We start from the raw sequence: 6,392 nt of genomic DNA, 5'->3' as shown, positions 1-6,392 counted from the left end.
GCTAGTCCGCAGGTTCCCTATAATACCACAGCCTTTGTTAATGATCTTATCAAACAAGACAACTGACCCTTCTAAGATATATACAGGTCAACGGTCAATCTTGACCGGACTCGTCGAGTGCAAAGGGTAACTCGACGAGTATAGACATCCTGACACCACTCACCGAGTCTGAAGAACGACTCGACGAGTTCCAGTAGATCTTCAAGCTACTCGCCGAGTCTGAAGAACAACTCGACGAGTCCTAGTGAACCTTCAAGCTACTCGCCGAGTCTGAAGAACAACTCGGCGAGTTCTAGTGAATCTTCAAGCTACTCGCCGAGTCTGACCATTGGACTCGGGGAGTCCTCGCCATGCAGTCAATCCGCTGCCTCCTGTATTTCGCATGATTTCGAAGTATATAGATATAGGGCTTCCTGGACTTTCACATATACTATTATAGGGGTTTTTAACACTTATAACAACAATATAATCTAACTAACCCTTAATTGGGTTTCCTAAACCCTAAACTCGCATACAACGTAAAAGTTACAGATTTCGATCCGAAGATTACCTGGAAACGTGTTCCCTGTGTCTCCAAACCTCCAGTACTCGATTCCTTTGATCACCACCTTGCTCCTCCTTGTCTAACAATCTCTTCAAGCCTTCTCAAGTCCTCTCTCTTGCTTCAGATGCTCACACACTCCCTGGGGATCTTCAACCGGCCAAAAGACGCGACATGACGGCCATAAGATCGTTATATACGATCAGAAATGAAACGGCTAGGGTTCAGCTGAAACAGCGTCGACTCGCCGAGTCCTTACTTGGACTCGTCGAGTCCAGTCGTGTATCTGCGACTGCGACCAAGACATGGCCCTACTCGGCGAGTCATGCACCTACTCGCCGAGTTCCCTCTTAAATGTGCCCAAAATAATTTAAAGAAATACATGAAATTCCGGGCTGTTACAACTCTCCCCCACTAGAACTAGACTTCGCCCTCGAAGTCTCTCATTCTGCGAATAACTCCGGATGTTGCTCCCGCATTTCTCTTTCCGGCTCCCAAGTCATCTCCGATCCTTTCCGATGTTGCCACTGGACCAACACCAGAGGTATCTCCTTGTTCCGTAGAACCTTGGTCTTCCGATCCCTGATAGCTACTGGTCTCTCGGCGTAATTCAGGCTCGCATCCACCTGAATATCTTCTAACGGAACCACTGCTGCCTCATCGGCTATACACTTCCTCAACTGCGACACGTGGAAGGTATTGTGAATCTGACTCAGCTCCACCGGCAACTCCAACCGATAAGCTACCCGACCTACCCTTGCAATTACCCGAAATGGACCTATGAACCGGGGCCCCAATTTGCCCCTCTTCCTGAACCGAATTACCCCTTTCCAAGGAGAAACCTTTAGGAGAACGAAATCGCCGACCTGGAATTCGAGCTCGGATCGGCGTCTGTCCGCATAACTCTTCTGTCGGCTCTGGGCGGTCAGTAACCTCTGCCTCACTCGCTGAATCTGCTCGGTCGTCTGAAGTACAATCTCTGTACTGCCCATCACTCTCTGTCCCACTTCTCCCCAGCAAATGGGAGTCCGACACCTCCTACCATACAACAACTCAAAAGGTGGCATACCAATGCTCGAATGATGGTTGTTGTTGTAGGAAAACTCAGCCAACGGCAGATGCGCGTCCCAGCTACCCCCGAAGTCTAACACACACGCTCTAAGCATGTCTTCCAATGTCTGAATCATCCGCTCGCTCTGACCGTCGGTCTGGGGATGGTATGCGGTACTAAAATGCAGCTTAGTACCCAACTCCTCATGAAATTTCCTCCAGAACCTGGAAGTGAAACGTACATCGCGATCCGAAACAATCGAGGTCGGCACTCCATGCCGAGATACTATCTCTCTCACGTACAACTCCGCCAACTTCTCTGCTGATGAACTTTCACTAATGGCAAGGAAATGTGCACTCTTTGTTAGTCTATCCACAATCACCCAAATCGCATCGACTCCCCTGGCAGTTTTCGGCAATTTGGTGATGAAATCCATCGTGATCTGATCCCACTTCCACTCAGGGATCTCCAAGGGTTGCAACTTACCGTGCGGTCTCTGGTGCTCGGCCTTAACTTTACGGCAGGTCAAACACCTCTCCACGAACCAAGCAACGTCTCTCTTCATGCAAGGCCACCAGTACTCCTTTTTCAAATCCAGATACATTTTCGTAGCACCGGGATGGATCGAGAATTTCGATCTATGTGCCTCCTCCATCAAAATAACACGCGTACCGCCCACGAATGGCACCCAGATCCGACCCTGAAATGTCAGAAGTCCCCGCCCATCCGTAACGAACTCTGAAATTAACCCGACGACCCGCTCCTGTTTCTGCATCCCAGACTTCACAACCTCGGCCTGTGCCCCACGAATAGTATCTAATACCGGAGTCACCACCGTCAATCTCAAACATACGTCCCGCAATGGAGTACCCTCCGCCCTACGACTCAATGCATCGGCTACCACATTAGCCTTGCCTGGGTGGTATAGGATCTCACAGTCATAATCCTTAACCACGTCTAACCATCTCCTCTGGCGCATGTTTAGGTTGCGTTGATCCATCAAATACTTCAAACTCTTATGGTCCGTGTATATGGTACAACGAACCCCGTACAGGTAGTGACGCCAAATTTTGAGAGCGACACTACTGCCCCCAACTCTAAATCATGCGTGGGATATCTCGCTTCGTGAGGCTTCAGCTGCCTCGATGCATAGGCTATCACATGGCCCCTCTGCATCAACACTGCACCCAGTCCTGAAATCGATGCGTCGCAATATACGACGAAGTCCTCCATCCCTTCCGGAAGAGCTAATACTGGTGCTTCGCACAGTCTCTGACGAAGTGTCTCGAAGGAAGTCTGCTGCTCGGGTCCCCATGAGAATGTAACACCCTTTCGGGTCAATTTGGTAAGTGGCACTGCGATCTTGGAGAAGTCCCTAATGAACCTTCGATAGTACCCTGCCAACCCAAGGAAACTCCTGATCTCCGAAGGTGACTTTGGTGCCTCCCATCTCATCACCGCTTCCACCTTGGCCGGATCGACCAATATCCCTGCCTGATTTACAACGTGCCCCAGAAATTGAACCTCCTGTAACCAGAAGTCACATTTGGAGAATTTTGCATATAGCTTCTCCGACCTCAGTACCTCAAGGACCTCCCTCAAATGTCCCTCATGCTGCTCCCTAGACCGCGAATACACCAGAATGTCGTCGATGAATACAATCACAGACCGATCCAGCATCGGCCTGCATACCCTGTTCATGAGATCCATGAACACTGCTGGGGCATTGGTGAGCCCAAAAGGCATCACCACGAACTCGTAATGCCCATACCGCGTCCTAAAGGTTGTCTTCTGGACGTCCTCATCCCGCACCCTTACCTGATGGTACCCTGATCTCAAATCAATCTTGGAAAACCAAGATGCCCCTTGCAACTGATCGAATAGATCATCGATTCTTGGTAACGGATAGCGGTTCTTAACTGTCACCTTGTTCAGTTCCCGGTAATCGATACACATCCGGTGTGAACCATCCTTCTTCTTGACGAACAGAATCGGTGCGAGGACAATTCTTGCATCTCTGGAGGTGCAAGACGATAAGGCACCTTCGCAATAGGCGCCGCCCCTGGAACTAGATCGATACCAAACTCCACTTGTCTCGCAGGAGGTATTCCCGGCAAATCCTCGGGGAAAACATCTGGAAACTCGCGCACCACCGGAACCTCCTTCAATGTCTTCGGTCTCTCGGAACTCTCCCGCGTATCCATCACATACGCCACAAAACCGTTACATCCCTGCTGTAGACATTGCCTCGCCTTAGCGGCCGAACAAAAAGCTGATCCCGAACGGGTACCCTCGCCGTATACCGTAAGAACTCCCCCACTAGGGTCTCGTATAGTCACCAGCTGACGCTCGCAGTCGATGACAGCGCTGAATCGGCTCAACCAGTCCATGCCTATGATGACACAGACATCACCCATCGCAATAGGAATTAAGTCAATCGGGAATGCGACCCCGAAGATCTCTAGCACGCATCCCCTAAGAACCTCCGTAGCACAAATCACCCTCTCAGCCGCAATAGAAACGCTCAAAGGCCGACTTAACGGCTCACAACTAATGCCGATGTGCTGACTAAAGCTAACGACACAAACGATCTACTCGCACCCGAATCAAATAATACTAGAGCAGGCATAGAGTTCACAAGGAAAGTACCTACACATACATTAACATAAGCATAACATTTCGACCTTTAAATAAATACGTGAATGATAACATACCTGCCACAACATCGGGCGCAGCGCGGACCTCCTCCGCAGTCAGCTGAAAGGCTCTCCCGCGAGCCCTCGGGGCCTCGACCTTCGCCGGTCGGGTCTCAGTAGTCCGGGTAGTAGGTGTAGCTCCCTGACGAAGTTGCGGGCACTCGGCCTTCCGATGGCCTGTCTGGTTGCAGTGAAAGCAAACCATAAACCCCTTAGGGCAATCCCTGGCAATATGTCCCTCCTTGCCACACTTGTAGCAACCACCAGCTCGACACGCCCCCTCGTGACTCTTGCCGCACTTCGCGCAAGTGCGACCCTTCGAACCTCCCATCCTCGAATCAGCGAACTTAATCCGCTTGGCTGCCGGCTGAGACTGGGCCGGCCGTCGATCCACCTGCCGAGACTCAGCCTCCTCCCTCGCTTGAGTCTCCAACTCAATCTCGCGCTTCCTGGCGTTCGCCTGAAGCTCAGTGAAAGTACGATAGGTGGAGTTTGACACAAACTCCCGAATCTCCCTCTTCAAAACACCCAAATAGCGGCTCATTCGCGACTGCTCCGTAGATACCAGCTCGGGGCAGAACATTGCCCTCTCATGAAACTTCCGTGTGATCACTGCCACGGAATCAGTACCCTACTTAAGGGTCAAGAACTCCTGAATCAATCGCTCCCTCTCTACCGGGGGAACGTACTCATCCCTGAACATCTCCGTAAACCTCTCCCATGTCACCGCCGAAATCTCTGCCTGAGTGAAGTTCGCTGTCACGAACTTCCACCAATCCTTCGCTCCCAGACGGAGCTGGTTCAAGGCGAACCGTACCCTCAAGTGCTCCGGGCATGAGCAAGTATAGAAACACCCCTCGATGTCGGCGATCCACCTCATAGCTGCAATCGGATCCTGCGTCCCATCAAATTCAGGGGGTTTCGTGTTGCTGAATTCCCTGAATAGTAATGAATCACCCCCTTGCGGCCTGGCAGCAGCCACCGCTGCGGTAGCGGCAGCAACTGCAGCTTCAGTAAGTGCGGCGCACCGCTCCTCAAACTCCTCCATCAACGTGGTCTTAATAGACCCAAACATCTCCGGGATCTCAGCCCGGACTGTAACATCCTCCTCTGGCACGTATCACAATATTGTCCGCTTTGGGCCACTCGGCACGAGGACTTCCCAGGGGGTCACCCATCCTGGTACTACTCCCGCCCAAGCACGCTTAACTGCAGAGTTCTTATGGGATCTGCTGCCCTCACGGCTTTAAAACGCGTTGTGATAGGGAAGGTATCCACACCCCTTATAAGGAATGCTTAGTTCTCCTTCCAAGCCGATGTGGGATCAGATCTAACCCACTTTCACCCCCCATTATAGGGTTCGACGTCCCCGTCGAACACATCGACCCGTGCCCTAGCTCTGATACCATTTGTAACATCCTCCTCTGGCACGTATCACAATATTGTCCGCTTTGGGCCACTCGGCACGAGAACTTCCTAGGGGGTCACCCATCCTGGTACTACTCCCGCCCAAGCACGCTTAACTGCAGAGTTCTTATGGGATCTGTTGCCCTCACGGCTTTAAAACGCGTTGTGATAGGGAAGGTATCCACACCCCTTATAAGGAATGCTTAGTTCTCCTTCCAAGCCGATGTGGGATCAGATCTAACCCACTTTTAAAGTGGGTTAGATCTGATCCCACATCGGCTTGGAAGGAGAACGAAACATTTCCTTATAAAGGGGTGTGGATACCTTCCATGTCACAACGCGTTTTAAAGCCGTGAGGGCAGCAGATCCCATAAGAACTCTGCAGTTAAGCGTGCTCGGGCGGGAGTAGTACCAGGATGGGTGACCCCCTGGGAAGTCCTCGTGCCGAGTGGCCCAAAGCGGACAATATTGTGATACGTGCCGGAGGGGGATGTTACAAATGGTATCAGAGCTAGGGCACGGGCCGATGTGTTCGACAGGGACGTCGAACCCTATAATGGGGGGTGAAAGTGGGTTAGATCTGATCCCACATCGGCTTGGAAGGAGAACGAAACATTTCCTTATAAAGGGGTGTGGATACCTTCCATGTCACAACGCGTTTTAAAGCCGTGAGGGCAGCAGATCCCATAAGAACTCT

General features: G+C 51.4%; 1 pseudogene; it reads right to left on the bottom strand.

The window, feature by feature from the left end:
• Positions 1-5,429: 5,429 nt before the first annotated feature.
• Positions 5,430-5,547, bottom strand: LOC128133130 (5S ribosomal RNA; annotated as a pseudogene).
• Positions 5,548-6,392: the final 845 nt, after the last annotated feature.

This window comes from Lactuca sativa, chromosome 3 (assembly GCF_002870075.4).
Source record: "Lactuca sativa cultivar Salinas chromosome 3, Lsat_Salinas_v11, whole genome shotgun sequence".
Taxonomy (NCBI): domain Eukaryota; kingdom Viridiplantae; phylum Streptophyta; class Magnoliopsida; order Asterales; family Asteraceae; genus Lactuca; species Lactuca sativa.
This window is presented reverse-complemented; position numbering and strand designations above follow the sequence as displayed.